Here is a 26519-nt window from a genome sequence, read left to right as displayed (position 1 = left end):
CCCTAGGAATATGAACCCTTAGATTAATAAATGCAAGAAATTGATATTGCACCCATCATTATAAACCCAAAGTACCAATAAACCCAAGAGTTTAATATTATAAACCCAAGGAATTAGTAAATGCAAGGGACTAATATTATAAAGCCAAGGGATCAATATTAAAAAAAAAATATATTAATAAACCCCAGGGACAAATTTTATGAACTCTTGGGATTACTATTATAAATGCAAGAGATTATTAAATCCAAGGAATTATTAATGTTATAAACACAAGGGATTAATACTATAAAATAAAGAGATTATTAATATTTTAAACCCAATTGATCAATAAACCTAAGGGATTAATATTATAAACCCAAGAGATTAACATTGTAAACACAAGGAATAAATATTATAAACCTTTGAGATTAATATTATAAACCTAAAGGATTAATATCAAACACAAAGATTAATATTATAAGCCCTAGGATTAATATTAAACCCTAATATTAATATGTAAAACCTAAGATTATTATTTTAACTGTTGAATTATAAAGTCTAATATATTATTATACACGTTAGCCATTAATATCATAAAATAGAATATTATATATTAAACCCACGAAATATTATTAAACCTTAGGATTTATAAAACAATTGGATTATATAACCTATGATTGACACTATAAAGCCTATGATTATGAACCCTATGATTGAGGCCTCCATTGGATTATATAACCTATGATTGAATTTTAATAAAGGCATCTTTAGCAATTTCAACATTAATGATGTTTTTAGTACTGCATGTTCTTGATGGAAAGACAGTTGGATTTCATATTCATGAGATACATGTCATATGAATTTTAGAAGAGATTTATTTGAAACATTCAGGGACCGAGTTGATAACATAGTTTACTTTGCTGACAAATCTCAAATTAAGCCTTCAGGGATTGGATCTGTTAATTTGAAGATACTGAAACTCGTAGATTATGTTCTATATGGTATTCTTTATATTCCATATTTTCAAAGAGATTTAATGTCTCGTATACATATTCGACAACAAGGGTGTTCCATACATATCCTCAATGGCATCATTGAGATACATAGAGAATATGATCATGTAGTCATTATGACTAGTGTTGAATAAGGTACACTTTTAGAACTAAATGGCACATCATCTATTGCAGTTAATGTTGGATGTGGAGCTTGATTATCTTCTATATTCAAAGGTATCGCCACATTGGACCCCAGTTCGAAATGGGGGTGGCAACGCCGCCCGTAAAATATTCACTGCAGGGGGGGTCCAAGGGGGGCGGTTGCGACCTTTGGGAGCCCCCCCCCGCTGGTGGGGGGTTTCGGGGGCAGCGCCCCCGAAGCTAAAAAAAGCTGTAAAATTGCCTTGTAAAAGTATAGTAATTTCTAGTCAATCTAGGCCGTTCATTAGGCGGATGATCTGACGGTAGAACTTATCTTTAGTTTAGGGTTTTTTGCCCTAGAAGGCAACCCCTCTCTTTGTATGAGGGCATTGTATTTGAGGCTGTGTGATAGATGTGTATTCTGTGAGCGGGAAATAGAGAGGTGAGACTGTGAGAGAAAACAGAGGATATTACAGCGGATCTGCTGTAGGTTGTGTCTCTTCATTTTTCTGGATAATAGAAAGGAAGGAATGGCTGTTGGGGGTGGACGTAGCCCAAACTGGGTGAACCACGTATATCTGTGTCTCTCTTGTTTTATGCGCCTTCTGTGTTTATATTTCTACAATATTTTATGTGTTCCATTGCTCCATAATATATAATTTCTAACAACTGGTATCAGAGCCGAAGGTCTATTTGGCTGATAAACTCGCAGGAAAGAAGGGTTCCTGGTTCGAGTGGGAGAAATGGCGGAAGATGGTAAGTTTAGGGTCGAGAAATTTAACGGCCAAAACTTCTCGCTGTAGAAGATGCAGATGGAAGATTATCTTTATCAGAAAGATCTATACCTACCATTGGGCGGAAAATAAAAGATGTCGACGGGTATGACAGACAAAGAATGGAACCTTCTCGATAGAAATGCACTTGGAACAATACGGTTATGCCTTGCTGCGTCAGTCACCTTCAACATTTTGAAGGAAACCACAATAGAGGGTTTGATTCAGACGTTGTCGAAACTATATGAAAAACCCTCGGCCTCAAACAAGGTATTTCTTATGAAACGGTTATTTAATATGAAGATGTCGAAAGGTGGATCTATTGCAGACCATTTAAATGATTTTAATACAGTTACAAGTCAGTTAAGTTTTGTAGGGGTAAACTTTGATGATGAAGTTAGAGCTCTGTTATTCTTGTGCTCATTACCAGAAAGTTGGAATGGTTTGGTAATGGCCATTAGTAATTCCGTTTCTGGATCTAGTACTTTAAAGTTTGATGATCTTGTCGGTGCTATCCTTAGCGAGGAAATGCGACGGAAAAGCTCTGGTGAGACATCGGGAAATGCTTTGAGTGCAGAGTATAGAGGAAGAAAAATGGAAAGAGGAAAGAGCTCAGGATATCGCAGTAAATCAAGGAAAGGCAGATCCAAGTCCAGATCAGGGATAGTGTGCTGGAAATGTGGAAAGAAAGGACACCTAAAGAAAGACTGTAGATCTCGGAAGGGAAAAGAAGGAGATGCACAGCAAGAAAACAATCATGAAGCAAATGTGACAGGTGAGCTGTTACAAGATGCTCTGATTCTTTCTTTCGAAAATATTACTGATTCCTGGGTGGTAGATTCAGGGGCTTCATTCCATGCCACACCTGATAAGAAATACTTTCATGACTATGTTCAAGGAGATTTCGGACAAGTTCGTCTGGGTGATGATAAACCCTGTAAAATCGTTCGAATGGGTAAGGTTCTTGTAAAACAGCAGAATGGAAATCAATGGCTATTAAAGGAGGTAAGGGATGTTCCAGATCTAAAGAAAAATCTGATTTCAACAGGGCAGTGAGGCGGTGAAGGTTGTGTGACAACTTTCACAGATAAAGCTTGGAAGGTCACCAAAGGAGCCTTGGTAATAGAAAAAGGCGAAAAGGTTGGTACATTTTATTTATGCAATGGTATTTCTAACTCTGTTAATGCTTTGACTTCCAAAGGAGCAGATGCAACATTATGGAATCATAGGGTCGGACACATGAGTGAAAAGGGGATGAAGATTCTTCACTAAAGGAATTTGTTGTCGGGTTTGAAGAATGTTGATTTGGACTTCTATGAGAATTGCATTTATGGAAAACAGAAGAGAGTCAGATTTCTCAGAGTTGGGAAAGAAAAGAAGAATGAAAAATTAGAGCTTTTGCATACAGATGTATGGGACCTGCTCAGGTATCATCTCTCGGTGGCTCTCGTTATTATGTTACTTTTATTGATGATGCAACTAGAAAAACTTGGATTTATTGTATTAAGAATAAATCTAATGTATTTGATACTTTCAAGAAATGGAAAGCTTTGGTTGAGATTGGGACAGGAAAGAAATTGAAGTGTCTTAGATCAGACAATGGAGGTGAATATTGCAACAAAGAGTTTGATAGGTACTATTCAGAGCATGGAATTCGTAGAGAGAAGACAGTTCCAAGAACACCACAAGAAAATGGTGTGTCAGAAAGGATGAACAGAACAATCATGGAGCGTGCAAGGTGCATGAGATTGCATGCAGGATTGCCTTTACAGTTTTGGCCAGATGCTGTAGATATTGTTGTTTATCTAATAAACAGAGGGCCTTCAATTTCCTTGGATGGTGGTGTTCCAGAGGAAGCATGGACAGGTAAACGGGTAAACTACTCTATTTTAAAGCCTTTTGGTTGTGAGGCCTTTGTCCATATTGATAAAGAAAATAGAACAAAGCTTGAGGCAAAGTCAAAGAAATGTACCTTTATTGGATATGGTGTTAATGATTTTGGTTATCGGTTATATGATTACGAAAATCACAAAATCATTAGGAGCAGAGATGTAATATTTAATGAAAAGGTCTTGTATAAGAATCAGTTGCAGGAAAAGAAACAGGAAAAGGAAAACAAAGAATATGCAGTTCTTGATGAAATCACTGAAAAAGTAAAGGTGCCTGAAAATAATAATAATCAACAACCATAACAACAGCAACCACCACAACAACAATAGGCACCCCAAACACCTAAAAGTGGTGTTAGAAGATCTACCAGGATAAGTAGACCCCCTAAACGATACTCTCCTTCATAATATTATTTATTGTTGACTGATTCCGGTGAACCCGAATGTTATGAAGAAGCGATGCAGTTTGAAAGCAAGAAGAAGTGGGAGGCAGCCATGGAAGAAGAGATGGACTCCTTAATGCATAACCAGACTTGGGATTTAGTCAGGTTGCCTGTAGGAAAAACTACATTGAAGAATAAATGGGTTTACAGGCTAAAGGAAGAAGATGGAGGAAAACAGAGGTATAAAGCTAGACTTGTGGTGAAGGGGTTTGCACAGAAGAAAGGTATTGATTTTGATGAAATATTTCCTCCTGTTGTTAAAATGACTTCAATCAGAACTATTTTAAGTCTTGTAGCAGCTGAATATTTGCATCTTGAGCAGTTAGATGTAAAGACAGCCTTTCTCCATGGGGATTTGGAGGAAGAGATATATATGCAGCAGCCACAAGGATATGAGGTGAAAGGAAAGGAGAAACTAGTGTGCAGGTTGAAGAAGAGCTTGTATGGCTTAAAACAGGCTCCAAGGCAGTGGTATCTAAAATTTGACAAGTTTATGTCTGAACAAGGTTATACTAGATGTCACTCTGATCATTGTGTTTATTTGAAAAAGCAAAATGATGGCAGCTATATTATATTGTTATTGTATGTAGATGACATGCTTGTTGCAGGATCTAACATGCAGGAAATAAATGTGCTCAAAAGAAAATTGGCAAATTCATTTGGAATGAAGGATTTGGGAGCTGCAAAACAAATCCTTGGTATGAGAATAACTAGAGATAGGAAAAATTGTAAATTAACATTGTCGCAGAATGATTACATACAAAAGGTGTTGAAAAGATTTAACATGCACAATGCAAAACCAGTTAGTACACCTTTTGCTAGCCATTTCAAACTTAGCAAGGAAATGTGCCCAAAGACCCAAGAAGACATGGATTATATGTCTAAAGTTCCATATGCATCAGCAGTTGGAAGCTTAATGTATGCAATGGTCTACACAAGGCCCAATATTGCACATGCAGTGGGAGTTGTAAGCAAGTACATGAACAATCCAGGAAAGGAACATTGGATGGCAGTCAAATGGATTCTCAGATATTTGAAAGGTACCACAAATCAAGCATTATGCTTTGGTGGTTCAAACATCTCCCTACAAGGATATGTTGATGCAGATATGGCAGGTGACAGAGATAGCAGGAGGAGCACTACAGGATATGTATTTACTGTTGGAGGAATAGCTGCCAGTTGGGTTTCAAAAATCCAAAGTGTTGTTGCACTTTCAACAACAAAAGCATAGTATGTTGCTGCTACAAAGGCTAGTAAAGAAATGATTTGGTTACAAAGGTTTATGGGTGAATTGGGTAAGGAGAATGATATGGGCATGTTATACAGTGATAGCCAAAGTGCCATTCATCTTGCAAAGAACTCAGCATTTCATTCCAGGACTAAACACATACAGCTCAAGTACCATTTCATACGATCAGTGTTGGAAGATGGAGAGTTGAAGCTGGAAAAGATACACACTAGCCAGAATCCTGCAGATATGCTAACAAAAGTTGTAACCAGGGAGAAACTGAGAATATGCTCAGTTTCAATTGGTCTTCAAGGATGACGATGAAGATGAGAAATAGCTAGGTCCAAAGAGGAGTCAGTGTCCAGCAAATGGAGTAGTGGTGGAGTTGCTACAATCAGTCTCCAAGTGGGAGATTGTTGGGTGTGGAGCCTGATTATCTTCTATATTCAAAGGTATCACCACATTGGAACCCAGTTCAAAATGGGGGCGGCAACGCCGCCCATAAAATATTCACTGCAGGGGGGGTCCGGGGGGGGCGGCTGCGACCTTTGGGAGCCCCCCCCCCCCAACGGGGGGTTTCGGGGGCAGCGCCCCTGAAGCTAAAAACAACTGTAAAATTGCCTTGTAAAAGTATAGTAATTTCTAGTCAATCTGGGCCGTTCATTAGGCAGATGATCTGACGGTAGAACTTATGTTTAGTTTATGGTTTTTTTCCCTAGAAGGAAACCCCTCTCTTTGTATGAGGGCATTGTATTTGAGGCTATGTGATAGATGTGTATTCTGTGAGCGAGAAATAGAGAGGTGAGACTGTGAGAGAAAACAGAGGATATTACAGTGGATCTGCTGTAGGTTGTGTCTCTTCATTTTGTTGGATAATAGAAAGGAAGGACTGGCTGTTCGGGGTGGACGTAGCCCAAACTGAGTGAACCACGTATATCTGTGTCTCTCTTGTTTTATGCGCTTTCTGTGTTTATATTTCTGCAATATTTTGTGTGTTCCATTGCTCCATAATATATAATTTTCTAACAGTTAATTATTCTGATAGTTCTACTATTTTAGTACAACAAAGTGATACAATTTCTTCTAGTTTATTATGGCATGCTCATTTTGGTCAAATTAAGTATGACAATATCCAAATTATGGGATAGAAGGGTATTATAGGGCTCCCTACAATTCCAAGAAAACTTATTCCATATGATTCTTGTATTTTGGGAAAACATGGTAAGAAGCCTTTTCATAGTTCTTCCTCTAGGGATTCAAGAAAATTAGGTCTCATACATTCAGATTTATGTGGACCTATGTATGTTGCAACTTCCAATGGTAATAAATATATGTTGAAATGTATTGATGATTATTCGAGAATGTATTGGGTGGGTCTATTGAAAGGTAAGTGGAAAGTATTCGAAAATTTTAAAACTTTTCATTCGTTGATAAAAAAAGGAACTCAACTGAATAATGTCATCCTAAGAACTGATAATGATGTTCAATATACTTCTAATGATTTTGAACAATACTTGAAGGAAAATGGCATCAGACATCAAACTAAAATACTTTATAGTCCACAACATAACAGTTTTGCAGAATATATGAATATGGCATTGTTTAATATGGTTAGATCCATGATGTTCTTTAAAAATGTGAAGTTGATGCTTTGAGGAGAAGAAGTTCTTTGTGCAACTTATATTGTATATCATTATCCTTATTTTGTTATCAACAACAAAAATCTTTATGAACATTGTTATAATAAAATTCCTATTGTTCAACATTTGAGAGCTTTTGGATCTACGTGTTATGCTTTAATTCCTAAGAAGAAGAGAAATAAATTGGGCGTCAGGGGTCGAAAATGAATATTTTTGGGATATTCTAATACTTCAAAAGCTTACAGGTTATATGATCAAGGAAATAAGAATTTAATTCTTTCCAAAATGTTATTTATGTGGAATGTGTTAAAGATAATTGCATCATTGGGAAACTAACTCATTTGGACAAATTTGCATCCAAAACATTTTATTTTGAATCTGATAACGATGTTCCACATATTGAAGGGGGTATTCTCATTCTAGATAAATTTGTGGGGTTTCCATATTTGACTCATGAGAATGTTTCTGTTGAAGACAATTTGGAGGATAGTGTTGTTTCTGTAGGGTAGGAATGTGTTACTAAAGAACCTATATTTTAGGATGAGCAACCATCAGAGCCACTTCAAAAATCATTATGAAGATCCACATGTGTTCAAAAAATTTCCAAGCATGTATGATGACTTTGAAATAGGAAGTTCTTCTAAAGGTGAGGTTACTTCAAGTTCAATTAACATTTCTCATGATTGTGAGTTTAATTATTCTACTTAGTGAACCCAGTTCTTTTTAAGAAGATGTTAATTGTGATGAAGTGAAGGATGCAGTGAAAAATGAGTATGATGCCCTCATCAAAATTGGGACATAGAGATTAATGGATACTCCTACTAGAATCTAACCTATTTATTGTAAATGGTTTTATAAGATAAAATACAAGCATATGGTTCACTTGATAAATACTAGGCAAAGGGTTGTAGCAAAAGGCTATGCACAAAAGGAAGGTGTTGACTACAAAAATACATTTGCTACTATAGCAAAATGGGGCATAATTTGACCTTTGTTTTCCCTTGCAACTCAAAAATGGAGGAAGATACATCATATGGATGTAAAAATAAAATTTTCCAATGGTGACTTGAAGGGAGATGTTTATATGTTTCAATGAGAGGGTTCTGGTGTCAAAGTAAAAGAACATAAGCTATGCCAATTGTTGAAAGCTTTGTATGGACTAAAACAAGCATCTTGTGAATGGTATGAAAAACTAATTGAACACCATTTCAAGTTGAATTTTAAGTTATTTTATATGGATAATGAAACTATTTTTGTTAAGAAGAATGGGAAGTCATTTTTATATTTTGTTGTCTATTTAGATAATTTGATGATTACATAAAATAATCATGACTATATAGCGTCCATTAAAAAAGAATTATTGAAATTTTTTGACATGACAAGTTTGAGTTTATTGCATTATTATTTAAGAATTGAAGTTGGTCAGAAACCTGAACGTAATTTTATTTCTTAGAAGAAATATATTGGATAGTTGTTAAACATAGTTAGAATGCAAGATTGTAACCCTGTTTCTACTCCAATCAAGCAAAAAATGAAGCTTACTTGCACTGAAGGAAGTGAATTTGAAGATCTAATAGAGTACAAGAAACTTGTTGGAAGTTTGAATTTTCTGACCACTACTCATCGTGACATAGATTTGGTTGTAGGGATACTTTCCAGGTTCACGCATCAGCCCTGTGAAGGTCACTGAACTACAAAACAATGAGTGTTGAAGTATTTAAAAGACACTCAAACATATGGCATCAAATATTTGAAAGTTGCAGATTTCCATCACATTGGCTATTCAGATTCTGACTTTGATGGAGATAAGGAGAATGATATATCTACTTTGGGTTATGTGATGAACCTTAGATCAACATCTATTAGTTGGAGACCATACAAGCAATCTTTTCCTGCCGATTTTACCACCAATGTCAAACATGTTGCAATAGCTTAAGCTACAAAAGAGAAAATTTGGCTTCACAAAATACTTGAACACTTGCAGGAGAAACAAAAGGATTCAACTCCCTTATTTGTTGATAATTTTTTTGCAATTCAAATGGCCAAGAATCCCAAGTTTCATGATCGAAGCAAGAAAATTAATACTAAATATCACCCAATTCAACATTACGTTGAGGCAAAAGCTATTCATCAAACACATTGTTCCACTCCAGAGAAGATTATAGATATATTTACGAAAGCACTAGGACATGAAAAGTTTGAAAAAAATAGAATGTTACTCGGCATGTCCCTTCGGATTAAGGGGGGAATATTAACAAATCATTTGAGATTATTATTGTAGATTATGTAATTAGTTTTAGATTTCATTCTTACAGTTAATAACTTAGCCTGACATAATTGTCTTGTATCCATATTTTGCATGTATAAATATTTTATTTTATCATCAATAATATCAATTTTTCAATGTGGAGTTTATTCAAACCTGTACATAATCTTGTAAATTAATTCTATTTAGGATTTATGTGTCGATTAACGGAATTGGTCACCTTAATTTAGTTATTTTGGTTTTCTAATATCGTAAAATTTGTTATTCTGGAAAATTTGTTTTATTGGTCAAAATATTGGTGAAAATTTATATATGAGTCTATAAAATTAATCAATAATATTATTTTCATAAATTTCTTTTAGGTATAGTTTTAATTTTTATTTTTTTTAGCTTTTCATAAAAAAAATTAACCATTATGGTTTTCTTGAAAAACTATAAAAATCAATTGGCGATACGAGTGTACTTTTAATCTACTCAGTTAGTAATAGAATCTTTTAAGCTACTTTTTTTTATTTCTTTAATTTAAACTTTGACAAACCCAATGTCCATGTGTGATTGTAGTGTGAAAGTATAATGAAATTTCTTCGTGATATTATTAAAGAGGATTGGCAACATATTAATTTCAATATTGTAAATACTCCTTATTATACTATTGATACTTATGATGCTATGATTATTTTGTACTTACCATCAAGAAAAAGTATTAATAATAGAAAGAAAAAGATGAATCTTATTAGAAATGAAGGTGATTTATGTGTCTTAATATAGTTCAATAGAAAATTGGTGAAACAAGAAGATATTATGTTCGATATAATGATTTTTTCCAAAATGGATCAATTGCAATTATAGATTTTATACAAACTGAGTAAATAAATATGGATTAGAATTGTTTTATTTACCAATTATACTTATTTATATTTAAGTATAAATAATAAATTAACATCATTGAATATCAAAAAAAAAAAATACACTTCCTTAACCAACTAATATTAAAAACAGTACAACCTTATTATTCAATTTGTTTGATTAGGAAAACAAAAGAATACAATAAATATACACCATTCATTATTTACCCCATTAATTAATACACAAATTAATACTTTAAGACTTCAGAGAAACCATCAAAACTGATTGCCAGACTGTGGCAGATAAATAACATCCATCATTACTTATATAATGACATAAAATAATATAATACCTTTAATTATTTAAGACATTACTTAATTCAATTGTAAAATAGACTAGTACAAGCACATTAGTAAATCTAGTTTATATACTTTGAAGGTGTCAACTTAATATATGCTATATTATAAACTTGATATGCTAAATTAATATATTAATATATAAAATCTAAGATTAATATTAAAGAAAAATCTAAGATTATAAAATTGGGGAATCATAAATTCAAGGGATTATAAACCCAAGGAATTAAGAAACCAATGGGATTAATATTATAAACCCAAAAGATCAATAAACCAAAGAATTAATAAACCCAAGGATTAATAAACTCGAGTAATAAATATTGAAAATCAAAGGGAATGATAATAAATTAAGGGAATTAATGTTATAAACCCAAGGGATTATTAATATTACAAACCTAAGAAATCGATAAACCTAACACATTAATATTAAAAACTCTTGGGACGATGTTATCAAACCAGCTCACAAAAAGATGCAAAAGATAGATCAACGACTTAAAAATCAGCCTCTTAGAGGGGGAAACCTCCTTTACATTACAGAAATGAATAATTCTTGAATGATACAAATGACAATACCTCCTTTCTATATATAGGAGTCTAAGGGGTCCCAATACAATCAGAGCCTACATAACAATAATATTGTAGGGGCCCAACAATAACAATAGTGGGCTTGTATGGGGCATCATAATAACAATATGGGGACTATATGGACATAATAATACGATAAGGGGTTGCACTAATAATAATAAGTGGTTACACTAGTAGTATAGGGACCTAACATGCCCCTCTCCTTCAAAAAATGTTATCCTCAAAGCTTGAGTAGTTATGGATGCTTCTTATAAAATTATCATCCTCCCATGTGGAATCTGCAGCGGGTAAGTTCTTCCACTTGATGAGATACTCTAAAATTGATCGATTTTGTAGCTGTCAATTTATTGTTTTTGGGACTGCTTCCAGTTCCAATATGATTTTTCCTTCCTCGTCAAGTTCTGGCAATATTGTTTGAACTGGGATCTTCTCACGTATAACCTTCTTTAAGCATATAACATGGAAAACTCAGTGCACTCGAGAAGATGCGGAAAGATCCAATTTGTATGCCATAGTACCAATATTTTGTAGCACATTGTATGGACCATAATACTTTGGTGATAATTTATTATCCTTCTTAGCTTGCTTGAGGGGCATTTGTTTGTATGGTTGTAGTCATAGAAATACCCAGTCACCTACATCAAACTTTTTTTTTTGTGATGTTTATCTTCCTGTTGTTTCATTCTATTATGTGCCAAAGTCAGGTTATCCTTTAAGAGTTTGAGAACTTTTTGTTTATGTCAATGTCATCTTCTAGTGCTTGAACCTTAGAATTTTATTTTAAAGATGATGTGATGGATGGCAAGTGATATCCATAAAGTGCCATAAATGGGATCATTTTTGCTGCAATATGGAAGGAAGTTTTGTACCACCATTCAGCTAGAGGCAACCACATGACCCATTGTGTCTATTTATCATATATAGAGCAACAAAGATATCCTTCCAAATATTTGTTTACTATCTCAGTTTTCCCATCAGATTGAGTATGATAAGATGAGCTACGAGCTAACTGAGTACCCAAATATTCCACGTCTTGTACTCCAAAAAAATGTTTGCAGATTTTTGCATATAATTGTTTCTCCTCCAATAGTTTGAGCACCCTGTCAACATGTTGAGCATGATCCTCCCAAGACTTGTTGTAGATTAGTCTATCATAAAAAATTACTAACACAAATTTTCTGAGAAAGGGTATGAAAATGGAATTCATCAAACATTGGAATGTAGAAGGTACATTGGTAAGGCCAAAAGGCATGACCAAAAATTCATAATGACCCTCATGAGTTCTAAATTTTTTTTTTGGAATGTCTTCAATCTTCATTCTGATTTGATGATATCCTGAATGAAGATCCAACTTGGTGAAGTAAATTTCTCCATGCGATTCATCCAATAATTCATCAATGACAAGAATGAGAAATTTATCTTTAATCGTAATCTTGTTGAGCTCCCCATAATCCGGGTGTGATTCAGAAACATGCGGCATGATCCATCCTTCATGTGTACCAATACCACTAGAGTAGAGAAAGAACTTTGACTAGTTTGAATTATACCAACCTCTAGCATTTTTGCAACCATACATTCAATTTTACTCTTTTGGGCATATGGATATTTGTAAGGCCTAATGTTTGGGGGAACACTTCCTGGAATCAAATGAATAGCATGATCATGATCAAAAATAGGTGGGAGGCCTTTGGGAGTCCCAAATACCTTGGAATGATTGTCCAAAACGTTTTGTACATCTCGAGAAATAGATGATTTTGATGTGGGAACCTCTAGTGAACATAATTGTGCAATTACGCCCCAGTTTTATTTCTTTAGAATCTTTGCCATGCTATTAGAGCTGATTATATTTCCCGGTTTCCCTTCGATACCACTTAGTTCAACTTCCTTTCCTTCCTAAAATAATTTCAAGAAATGTTCTTGAAAATTAAAAGTTATCATACCCAAAGATTGTAGTTGTTGGACTCCTAGTACAACATCTGCACCACCCATTGGAATAGAAATAATTGGACCATTCAAGACATATTCTCCCATGGATAGCTTGATATTATGGTACTTTCTAGAGCAATTTATGGTTCCTCCATTTGCAACCATTACTTGACCCTCTAGTGTTGGATATAGGAAGCAATTCAATTCCTTGGCTAATTACGAACAAAAAAAATTATGGGTATTGTTATCACTCCAATTTTTTTTCGAAGTTGTCAGAAAAAGAAATGATAGAGGTAACAACTAACCACTTTTGAAGATCAAGACCTATCCTTCCTAATCTCAGAGAGGGCACTCTCTTTATGATTTAACATTGTTTTAGTTAACTAATTTTAGGCTAGTTATGATTGTGCTTGGGTTTTTTATTTGAATTTGGGTGGTGGGATCACTTACTTAGATGAAAAAGGGTTGTCTTTTACCATTGGGATATGGGGTCAAATGTTAGACTAGCTGGACTAGATCAAGCTTTCAAAACAGTTTCTAGAGGGCAAGATAGAGGAATTACTATAGATCTCAAAGGCTTTAAGGTCCAATCGGATCTAGGTAGAAATTAAGTGTTCCCTAGGCCGGATCATGAAGAGATGTGAAAGAGGTCAACCGGGACGGGAGAGAAATTAAGGATTCTCAAATCTGGGTATCAGAGGAAGACATATAAATGACTAACTATGCAAAATAGAGTGTACTTAAACAAATTCTGAGTATCCAGTTAATTCATTCAAATTTGGAAAACAATTAAGTTTATGAAAGTCATAAGAAGGTAACAAAATCATAAAAAGAAGATACTTCACTACAATAGCTCATCTCATGAATCCTCTAGTGCAATATTTGTATTACTTGCTCCAGTCTATTGACTTGAAAAGTGGTACAATCACCATTAGTTTTAAGATCAAAATAACTCTACAAATGTATAGCAATCCACAGCCAATACTTTGAAATATTTTTGTATTACAAAAATAATTTACAAAATATCTCAAACTGCATTGAGAACTAATCTAGGAAAAGGAAATATCTTCATGCAAGAAGATAAAGACAACTATTGAACTATTGTTTGTTGTCCCTATTATTTAGGTTATGTTGTCTTTTAGTCTTCGATATTTTGTCCTTTAAGCTTCTTCGCTATTTGGTCTTCACGTCGGATGTCATATTTACTTATGACCTTTCATCTAATACTCTTTGACCTTGCTGCCCTGTCAATACTATGCTCTTTTACCTTTTACTGTACATATATAATTTACTGTGTATTTACTATAGTAAATCATTGAGTTTTTCCCATGTCTCAACATCTGATAATTGGATATTGAGCATTTTTAGGTATATCTCATCTGCCTCTGTATACCTGGCAAAAGTTGGCTTATTAATAAAAAGGTGTTTTACCTCATGCTAGAGGTAAAACAAGTTTTCAAAAGTTTGGTATCATACTTTTCCTGTCAGTATGCCCTTCATGGATGAAGTGTTAACCTGATCTCTGGCCACTTCTCTGATCTTCCTATTCTAATATTTCTGTGTTATTAGCTTATCATTTATAACTAAGGGATTAGGTAATCCCTTTTTCCTCAAAAGTTCAAACTTAACCATGAAACTGTCGATGGTTAGTTGCATGGTTTGACACTTATCCTCCAAATTCATCATCAAATTCCTCTTAGTGAGGACTCTTCTAGCTTCCAAAGCTATACCTGTCTTGTCAGGTATCTCTAGTTCTTGCAGCTCATACTTGTTCTTGGAGTTGAGGAAATGAATGATCCTTGCTGCCTCTTCTGGCATACCTCCAAGTTCTTCTTTGACATTCTGAATGGCTTGTGTAGCTTGCTTTATCAAATCAATCTGTTAAAAAATAACCTGAATGTATGACCAAATATCATTGACAGAGTCAATGATATTGGCCCATAGTTGTTCCTTAGCTTGACCTAGAGGCTCATTTAGTGTCATCTCTTTCTCCAGGCTTTTGATTCTTTTAGTCGTCCTTGTGGGCTTATATTTTTCTTCTCTATGCATGATTTGGGCCAATTTGTAATCTGTTTCTAGGATGGTGACTTTCTCCTTCAGTCTGTTCATCTCAGTGGTCTGAATGGACATTTCTTCCATTGCTTTGACCAACCTGTTTGCTTCATCACCTGTGGAACCTATTGTTGTTGATGATGTTCTTGATGTAGTTGGTGTAGATGCTCGTAGTACAGTAGCCATTGGAGCAATGGGAGCTAAGGATCTCTTCATGATTGCTCTGACTTTCCAAGAACTCCTTTGTCTGTGGGTGTTGTGAATGAGGAAGTTTAAGTTATTTCTTGAGAGCTACTATGTCCTCATTCTTCTTCTTCATTAATTTCTTTGTGGCCTTAATGTCACTTGGATCATGGCGGAGTTCAATGACCAAGTCCTCCAAGGACTCTATTCTATTGTCTTTGGCCTGTGAGGAGGCTTTTTCAAGCTTGAATTGGGCTATCATATTATCCAATGAATCTTTCAGCTTAAAAGCACCCATGGCCTTTTCTGTGAGGCTGGAGTAAATCATTTCTCCAGCCTGCTTATGGAACTTTATCTGAGCAATGGGATGAATATCCCTGGCCATCACCTCAAAATTAGTCTTCTTGTAGTTTCCGAGGTCTTTGGTTTCTTTAAAGTGGGCTGCAAAAATGACACCTGCATCTTGCCTGCTTTGATGTCAAATGCTGAGATCAATCTAGTCTGGTTTGGTGGTGTACGCTTGAGGTATTGGGCATATGTCTTTGCTTTAAAATTTTCATTCCTCATATTTATTTATTTGAATATGTATTTGATATCCTTTTCCTTGCCAGCTAGCCTGACAAAGGAAGAAACCTCCATACTCTGTTGTCTCTCTATCATCTATGTGTTGGAGGTTGATGGCTACTGGGTTTCACCTGATGTAGCTGCTTCTTTACTTTTCTGCCCCATTGTCTTAGTGTCATTTAGTTCCTCTAAGGAAATGATCTCCTCCTATTCAGACACATGATTCAACTTGGGCTTCTTTCTTAGCTCAAACCGCTCATCAGTATTCTCCATGGCAGAGCTAGATGTCTCTTCCCTATTCCTCATAGGATTCTTCTCCTCATTGGCTGGGGTCTGTAACACAGGATGAACATTAATTGGTTCTCCTATTTCTGGAACCTGCAGGAAAGAGCTATGGTCAAATTTCTTTTCTAAATCAATTAGTGTTTTCTCAACATCTAGAACTGTGTTGTCCATATCAATCAATTTGTTCTCCACCCACTCAGACTGGTTGGAAAACTGTTCAATGTCTAGTCTTGGATGGTGGATGTAAGGTTCCAATTTGACATTAAGTCTCAACTTGTTTATAACTCCATGAGGGTCATAATGCCATATGAAGCTATTTTTGAATTTCATCTGTTGTAGTAACCTGTCGGCTTCTCGTCCAACCTCTCTATTGTTGCAAATGAATGGGCCCATTTGGTTTTTCACCTTGAACTGGGTTTTCTTCTTAGCAGATAAGAAGTGGACCTCATCAAAATTGATGATTTGTCTGAAATATTAAAGGGAAAATATCCCCATAGGGAGGTATTTTCACAATTTATAAGGGGTTAACTGGCCGCCATAAATTCTGATCTCAGTGTGGTTATGGTAGAGGTACCAGTCTCCCACCTTATTGTTCTTTACCAATTGCAGCACTCTCTTGATGTCTTGGATGATTCTAGGCTAAGTATCAGAAGTCAGCATGTTCATGACTGGGTACACAAATGAGTCTATGAAGTCTTTGTAGGTGAATTCTATGGAAAAATTCTGGACCAAGGGTGTCTAGTAGACCACTGATCTCTCCTTTCCCCTGGCGTCCAACTTGTAGATGCTCACAGGGAACTTATGTTATGAAACCAGCTCAAGAAAAGATATAAAAGATAGATCAATGCCTTAGAATTCAGCGTCTTCGAGGGGGAAACCTCCTTTACATTACATAAATGAACAATTCTTGGATGATTCAAATGAAAAAACCTCCTTTCTATATATAGGAGTCTAAGGAGTCACAATATAACCCAACCGACCTAACAAAAATAATATAAAGCCACAAAAGTAACAATAGAGGGATTTTATGGGGCACATTAATAACAATATGGGGATGATAGGGGCACAAAAATATTAATAAGGGATGCAACTACAATAGTAATGGGGTAATCACTAGTATTATAGGGACCCAACATGGCCCTCTCCTTCAAAAAAGTGTTGTCCTCAACGCTTGAGTAGTTCTGGATGCTTCTATATAAAATTCTCATCCTCCCATGTGGAATATTCAGTGGATAAGTTCTTCCAATTGATAAGATACTTTGAAATTGATCAATTTTGTAGCTATCGAGTTATTTTTTCTGTGACTACTTCCGGTTCCAATATAATTTTTCCTTCCTCGTCAAGTTCTGGCAATATTGTTTGAACCGGGAGCTTGTCGCCTATAACCTTCTTTAAACATGAAACATGGAAAACTAGGTGCAATCGAGAAGCTGTAAGAAGCTCCAATTTGTATGCCATAGTACCAATCTTTTTCAACACCTTGTACGAACCATAATACTTTCGTGATAATTTCTTATCCTTCTTAGCTTGCTTGAGGGACATTTTCTTATATGGTTGTAGCCGTAGGAATACCCAATCACCTACATCAAAACTTATTTCGCTGTGATGTTGATCTGCCTGTTGTTTCATTCTATTTTGTTCCAACACGAGGTTATCCTTTAAGAGTTGGAGGACTTGTTGTTGATGTTCGATGTGATGCTCCACTACTTTAACCTTAGAATTTTCTCTTAAATATTATGTGATGGATGGTGGCTGATATCCATAAAGTGCCATAAATGGGGTCATTTTTGTTGCTATATGGAAGGAAGTGTTATACCACCATTCAGCCAGAGGCAACCATTTGACCCATTGTGTCTGTTTATCAAATATAAAGCAATGAAGATATCCTTCCAAACATTTATTTACTATCTCATTTTTCCCATCAGATTCAGGATGATAAGATGAGCTATGATCTAACTGGGTACGAAGACAAGAAAATAATTCTGTCCAAAAATTTCTATTGAAAATGGGACCTCTGTCACTTACAATAATCTTTGGGCTTCCATGTAGCTTTTGAATTGTTTCCATAAATGCATTAGAAACTGTACTAGCTTTAAATGGATGTAATAATGCACAAAAGTGTGCATACATGGTAAGTCTGTCAAATACCACAATGATAACACTCGTTCCCTTAGACTTGGGTAAACCTGTGATAAAATCCATTGAAACCTCCTCCCAATGTTGGCTTGGAATGGATAAAGGTTGTAATAGACCCGGTGTCTTAATTGTTTAAACTTTATTTTTTTTGGCAAACCAAACATTCCGCCACAAATTTTTGAATATCCGATTTAAGGCCATCCCAAAAAATTCCTTCTTAACCCTATGGTAAGTTTTTAAAAATCATGAATTCCCTCCTAAGGGAGAAGTGTGCAATTCCATAATAATATCTTGTTTTAGTTGGGAATTCTTACAGAGGTATAAGCGATCTTTGTACAATAAAGAATAATTTTTCCAGCTAAATGTATCAGATGTACTGGAATCCTATTGTAACTTTCAAATAAGTGCCCACACTTCTTCGTCATTCTTCCATTCCTCCCTTGCTTCGTTTATCCAATCTGGCTGTATAATAGAAATGGTGCACACAATGCTTCCACATATTCATCCTTTCTTGAGAGTGCATCTACCACCACATTTTGCTTCCCTTTTTTGTAGATGATTTCAAAGTCATAACCCAACATCTTTGTGACCCACTTTTGTTGCTCTTCAGAGGATAATATTTGTTCTAAAAAATATTTAAGGCTATCATGATCCATTTTTACCTTGAAGTGTCTTCCCATTAGGTAGGGTCGCCATTTTTTAAGTGCATGGAGTATTGCCAACATTTCCTTCTCATAAATAGCTTTGTGTAAAAACTTTCCCTTGGTTGGACGACTTTCAAGAGTAATGGGTCTTTCATCTTTCATTAAAACAGAACCAATTCCATTTCCTGAAGCATCACATTCCAAAATAAAAGTTTTTTGTGAAGTCCGGTGCTTGGCACATTGCCTCTTTAAGATGTCCGAAGGCCTTTGTTGCTTCTGGAGTCCATGAAAATGCATCTTTCTTCAATAATGTTGTTAGAGGTGCTGCTATTCTCCCATAATTCTTAACAAACTTGTGATAATACCCTGTCAACCCGAGAAATCCTCGCAGATGCTTTATGGATGTGGGGATTTTCCATTCCTTAATGGCTTTAATTTTGCTAGGGTCTACCTTAACTCCTTGATGAGATACAATATGACCCAGATATTCCACCTCTTGTACTCCAAAGAAACATTTGGATCTTTTTGCATATAATTGTTTTTCCTCCAATAGTTATAGCACCATGTCAACATGTTCAACATGATCCTTCCAAGACTTGCTATAGATTAGTATATCATCAAAAAATACTAACACATATTTTCTAAGGAATGGTGTTAAAATGGAATTCATCAAACCTTGAAATGTATAAGGTGCATTGGTAAGGCCAAAAGGCATGACCAAAAATTCATAATGACCCTCATGAGTTCTAAATGTTGTTTTCGGAATTTCTTCAGTCTTCATTTTGATTTGATGGTATCCTGAACGAAGATCCAACTTGGTGAAGTAAATTGATCCATGCAATTCATCCAGTAATTCATCAATGACAGGAATGGGAAACTTATCTTTAATAGTGAGCTTGTTGAGCTCCCTATAATCCAGACACATTCACCATGATCCATCCTTCTTGTGCACTAATACTACTAGAGCAGAGAAAGAAATTTGACTCAGTTGAATTATACCAGCCTCTATAATTTCTGCAACCATACGTTCAATTTCACTCTTTTGGGTATAGGGATATCTGTACGGCCTGATGTTTGGAGGAACACTTCCTGGAATCAGATGAATAACATGATCATGATCACGAATAGGTGGGAGACCTTTGGGACTCTCAAATGCCTTGGAATGATTGTCCAAGGCTTTTTGGAGATCTAGGGAAATAGGTGATTCCAATGTGGAAACATCTAGCAAACATAATTGTGCAATTACACCCCTTTGTTCCTTTTTCAGAAGCTTTGTCATATCGTTAGAGCTGATTATCTTTCCTAGTTTCCTTGCAATACCCCTTAATTCAACTTCCTTTCCTTCCACAGAAAATTTCATGAAAAGTTCATGAAAATTAAAAGCTATTGTACCCAAGGATTGCATCCATTGGACTCCTAATACAACATCAGCACCTCCCATTGGAATGGAAAGCATTGGGCTAGTCAATACGTATTCTCCCATCGATAGCTTGATATTATGGCACTTTCTAGAGCAATTTATTTTTCCTCAATTTGTAACCATCACTTGACACTCTGGTGCTGGATATAAGAAACAATTCAATTTTTTTGCTACCTTACAATGAATAAAATTATGGGTACTTCCTGAATCAATCAACACTATTACCTTTTTCTTCTTGATTTGTCGTTCTATATTGATGGTTTGAGGAGTGGTAATTCCCGCCAATGCATTACAAGATATGGTCGGATTCATTTCTTCTTTATCTAGGCTTTGTTCCTGGAGTATATCCTCTTCTTTTGACCTTTCTTGCTTGTTTTTTTCTTCCTCTTCACATTCTATGTAGAATAATTTCTTTTCAGCACACTTATGACCTTTAGTGTATTTGCTATCACAACTGCAACAAAGCTTTTGCTATTTTTTCTTCCAATTGTTGTGGTGTCAACCTTATAGGTTGTGGAAGACTAGGGGCAACAACACTTCCATCTTTATAGTTGTGAGTGGTATGCTTCCTGGTTGCCATAATTTTGCTTTCCATTTTTCTTGCTAACCTGAATGCCTTCTCTAATGAATCAGGTTCCCAAAGGCGAACATCATGTTGGATATTATCCTTTAAAGTCCCTATGAACAAAACAATCCTATGCTCCTTTGGAATATTTTTTACCCTTATGCTCAATTTTTGGAACTCCTCAATGTGCTCCATTATTGAACCCTTTTGTTTGAGACTTATCAACTGGCTAAAAAAAGTGTTGCTTTTTGTATCCTCATAATGTGATGTTAATTCTTCCGTAAAAATTGCCCAAGTGATAATTTGTTAACAAGAGAAAAGCCATTGATACCATACAAACTAATTTGGTTCCAAATATAAAGTTGCAATATGTACCTTTTGTGTGTTTTGCACATTATTGAGATCGAACAATTGCTCCATCTGTAATATCCATGTTGCAGGATCCTTGCCATCAAATTTCCTCATATCAATTTTTGGAATATGGTGGGTCTTAGATCCCACATTTGAGTCGAAGAAATCATGATTAACATTTCTTTTGTTCGTATCATGAGTTTCCTTTACTACCTTTTCACCATTAGTAAGTATTTCTTGTAGAAAATTTGTCAAATTTGTCTTCAAATCTGCCATGTCTGTCTTCAAATTTTCCATGTCTCTCTTCAAATCTGTCTTCAAATCTATCTTCAAATTGTCCATCTTAGCTTCCACACCCTTTATCTTAGATTCCACGTCATTTATCTTAGCTTCTGTTGGCTTTTGTGAGAGTGACATTTGTTGCACTTGTTCTTGTAATTTTGATATATGATGTAGCATTTCTTCCTCTTCTTCATGAGCCATGCTAGAGATTTTAGGTTGCTTACTAAGTGTTTGCATTTTCTTTCCTCGGGGCATTAGTTACCGATAGTAATGCTCTACTTTGCCCTTTTAATTCCTTCAAAATAAATTTTCAAACCAATCTTAAGCAAAACTTTAAAAGAATCTACACACCTTTTTTCACTTTGTAGGAGCTCGATATTGCCTCTGATGTATCTCTGTACTTTCGGATCATCCAGTTCTAAAATCACAACCTACAATAGCCCTCTGTGTCCTCTTTCCAATGCCACCAGTCTGATCCAATTTGGATTCTCCAAGGAAGATTTATGTAAAATCTCCCACAGTGACCTTCTTACAAAATTTCAATCTGATGCTTAGAGAGAAAGTTATGATGATTTTCACCAGGTCACCTGTTTGGAATGTAATATAGGAGTCTGCAAAAGGATCAACTTCCTTAGATCATATCTCCACAAATATATTGCGAAAAGCTCTGAAATTCGGACCCAAGGTTCAGCGCGATTTCTTCTCAAATGGGTTTTTATTTAGCTTCTGAAACGTCGCAGAAAAAAGTTATAGCGAAAATTCCACGATGACCTATTTGGAGCAGTGAAACCCTAGAATTCAAAGCTCTAATACCAAATGTTATGAAACTAGCTCAAGAAAAGATAGAAAAGATAGATCAACGCCTTAGAATTCAACCTGTTCGAGGGGGAAACCTCCTTTACATTACATGAATGAACAATTCTTGGATGAGTCAAATGACAAAACCTCCTTTCTATATATAGGAGTCTAAGGAGTCACAATATAACCTAGCCAACCTAACAATAATAATATAAAGCCACAAAAATAACAATAGAGGGATTCTATGGGGCACATTAATAACAATATGGGGATAATAGGGGCACAACAATATTAATAAGGGATGCAACTACAATAGTAATGGGGTAATCACTAGTATTATAGGGACCCAACAACTTATCTATCTGGTAATACAAAAACATATAAAATAACATTGAGGAGTATTTGAAAACTCTTTCAGTGGGAATTCTGGTGAATTGTTCATGCATTCTGTTTGCAATGAACTGAGCATAATCATACATGATAGCAGGAGGCTTTCCTGGAGTGAAAATGGACAGGAAGGCCAGTATGACCTCATCCACATGCTCATCTGATGTGTATCCTAGAATGCATGATAGCATGGTGATTATGTGTTTGCAAGTTTCAAGGAAAATTGTGGTAGCATAGGGTGGGGTATCTGTAGGTGTATGGCGCTGTTCAATGATAACATTCTGGAAGATAATATTGATTTTAACCTGCTCTAATGTGATGTATAAGTCTAACAGGTTTCCAATCGATAGAGGAGTTTGATTAGGGCTATATTGGATTTGTAGCATTTGGTTGATTGACTCAAGTGTAATAGTGAATAACAACTACTGATCTGGGGCAACAATAGCCCTTTGGCTAAGTACATAACAGGCATGACAAAAATGTACAATATCAAGGAATGGGTGAACTTCTGGGAATGTGTATTTCGGTAAATTGGATTCCAAAAGGTTAATGTCATCTGTATGGTTCAAAAATTTGTCCTTACTCCAACAATGGAGCTTCAAAAGGTGGGCTGGAGTTGCAGTATCTTTTATTTGGAATTTCCTGTCTGCTAGGGCCAAATGGTCAATGTCCAGGTGGGGGTTTGACACAGGTCTGACATCAAGATAGGTCTAGGTAGCCATCGTTTGGGGAAAGGTGTGAATTTGGTTTGCACGGACTGTAGAAGTAAAGCTTTGGCAACTCTGGTGGAGTGAAAGGGTGTTTTACAGGTCAAAAAGTGGGGTTCTAGGTATTCTGGGGGTAATACTCTTCAATTCAAAGGAAATACTAATTAAATTTAAATACTTACTATTTGAATTCACTGTACAATTTCAAATTGAGATGGTTGTTCTAGTTTTTTGTCCAAATGCCTAGAAATGGTGGTATAGTTTGCAACTGGTTTCAATGGTAGCTGCAGAGGGAACTGTGGCTTCAGTTTTTCACTGGATGGTTGGATTGGGTGTCCGGAGCATTTTCAAAAGGTATTCAGTGGTAAAATTTGGCTATAGAGGCTCAGGGTGGTGCGGGAAGGCTTAGGAAGCTTTCACAGAGCGAATGAGAAAAAAGGTGAAAATGAGCGTCTTCAGCCTTTTAACCAGCAACGGTTAGAATTTGGTGTGGAATTTCATAAGGAATAGTAAGTGGTTTTGGATTTTGGTAGGGAGGTGGTTTCGGGGGCCATCGAACTGCTTTTGGCCATCGGGCGGTATTTTCATGGGGGCACATAAAATAGCATGGAGCTGCCACATAACCAAAAGGGGCTCGAGCAAAACCACCCATTTCACGTGCTCTCGAGCGGGTAAAGTTGGGTCAGGGAATCAACGTGATACAGATGTGCATCGTCAGATCTATGGGTCGTAGATCGGATGGTTGCCGCGTGATGGAGTTGCACGAAGGGAACTCGGGCAGAGATCTACAGGGCCCAGGGGGTTAATTACAAAGAATTGTAATTATTTAATGAATAAGGCAGGGTAAAATATAATGAGTGGGTTATGGAGTGTGACTAGGGTTTAGGTCTACAGGATTTGTTAACTGCACTGAGGGGAAGGGTTAAAAGGGATTATATCGGGAAAGGTGAATTTGCGCAGTTAGTTAAATAAATCAGAGGGGATAGAAAACTTAGAGTAAAGGGGTTTTATGGGGTAAAAGGGATTATGTCAGGAAATATAGGAATGGGGGAGTTAATAAAGTAATGCGGGGGGGGGAATTTAAACTTAGGATAAGGGTTTTTAGTGGGTTTTTAGGCCAAATAGGGAAATTAATAAGGGGAAAGTGGTTTTCTCAAAGGGGAATGGGTTTCACACTGGGGAAAAGGGGTTGTTGGGTAGGGGAATGAGTTTGGGGGTAAATTGCTAGGGGAATGTGTGAAACCAAGTGGCAATGGTGAAAATGAAGGGAAAAGGGTATTTTCTTAAGAAATGATGGGATAATGAGGAAATTAGTAAGTATATAGTGGGGGGGGTTAAATGGAATGAGGGGAAGTTAGCCAATTCAACTTGTGAACGTCCTTTCACTTTCATAACTTCTCTTGCACACTGAAACATATGATTAAGCATGATAAATGTGCTCATGCTTCAATCAACTTTGTACTTATGCAACCTTTCTTCTACTTACCCTTTACTTACACTAACATTTTTTCTTAACTTCATTGGGTGCATTTAAGCTAGCACACCCTTTCTTTCCTTTTTCTTTTGAAAAGTAAACTATCTAATTCTAACCTTATATCTTCCAATGGCTCAGATTAAGCTTATGAGCACATTTTATTTCTCTACCTAACTACTGATCTGCCAAGATTACACTGTTTGGATAGATCTTTATTCTCTATCTATAAACATGAAATTTAAAGTATGAAGTAGTCAAGATTAAACATTTTGACTATCATGGGTTGTGGCGTTTATGACAAGCTTCACACAACCATTATTTTGTATAGTAAAGTAAAAAGTAGTGGCACTTAGACTTGCACATTTTCATGATCTATTTTTGTTTGGGGTTCATATATTTTCACTTCTTTTTTTTAATCTTTTTTTATTCTTTTTGTCCTTGGATATTTATTTTAGGAGATTCCCTCTTTATGTTTTTTAATTTTTAATATGGAAAACAATTTCAGAAAAGCAAAGGTATGTACAATATTACAAGATCAACCACAGTCAATTCAAAATTATGAATCCTATTAATATAGGACCCTAACAGTGGCTCCACATGGGGATGTCATTTCCTAGTGAAATGTCAAGAACTCTAAAGATCAGTAGCCTTTGAATTGGGACTGAAGTTACCTTGTAAACTATTCTTCTATGATTCTGCTTTATTGATACTTATGATGGTAAAACCTTCAAAGCTTAGGGCCTTCTCTCTGGGCTTCAACTTCAAAAGATCACCATCCAATCCAATCTACACTTTGCAATGTTATGTACAATGATGCATAGTAAAGTGAAGTATTGTTAACCAGTGGAAAAATAATGCTTCATCATCCTACCATTGACAGGTCCTCCTGGTAGATCTGATCCATCTATCTCTCTCAAGAAAAAGGAATTGTTACCCCTGTAACTGTAAATGACATAAGGCACTTTCCATAAGAAATCAAATTTTCCATGTTTTCCTTTGTCTTCCCTTCTTGAATCCCACTTAAGAACCTTATCACCTATGTAAAAATCATCTGCCTTGGTCTTTTTATCAAATACCTTTCTGATTTTGTCCTCGATTACCTTTTTATTTTACATATACTTCTTCTCTGGTCTGCTACAAGTGTATGATTTGATTTATCCTTCTCTGGATATCGTTTGGCTCCACCTGTAATTCCTGGATGATCTTCATCACTGGCACTCCCAATGAAAATAGAAAAACAACATCCATCCCATATACTAACTGATAGGAAGATGTGCCAATGGACTTCTTGGTAGTTAGTCTGTCTGCCCATAAGGCATTGACCAACTTTTTGTTCCATGTCTTTTTGTTGTCTTCTAGTAATTTCTTAATGATATTGACCAGGCTTTTGTTAGAGGATTCTGCAAGTCCATTACCTTGAGAGTAGTAGGTTGTGGAGTGGCCAAGGGTGATGTGGTATTTGTTACAGAAGCCTATCATTCTCTTAGATTTAAAGGCAGCTGCATTATCAGTAATGAGCTTCTGGGGCCATCCAAATCTTGACAGGATATTATTCTCTAGGAAGGCGATAATCATAGTGTTTTTGGCTTGTCTAGAAGGGATGG

This window comes from Pinus tabuliformis, chromosome 5_1, assembly GCF_031772625.1.
Source record: "Pinus tabuliformis cultivar Carrire ecotype Pingquan chromosome 5_1, CPIR1, whole genome shotgun sequence".
Classification (NCBI taxonomy): domain Eukaryota; kingdom Viridiplantae; phylum Streptophyta; class Pinopsida; order Pinales; family Pinaceae; genus Pinus; species Pinus tabuliformis.
This window is presented reverse-complemented; position numbering follows the sequence as displayed.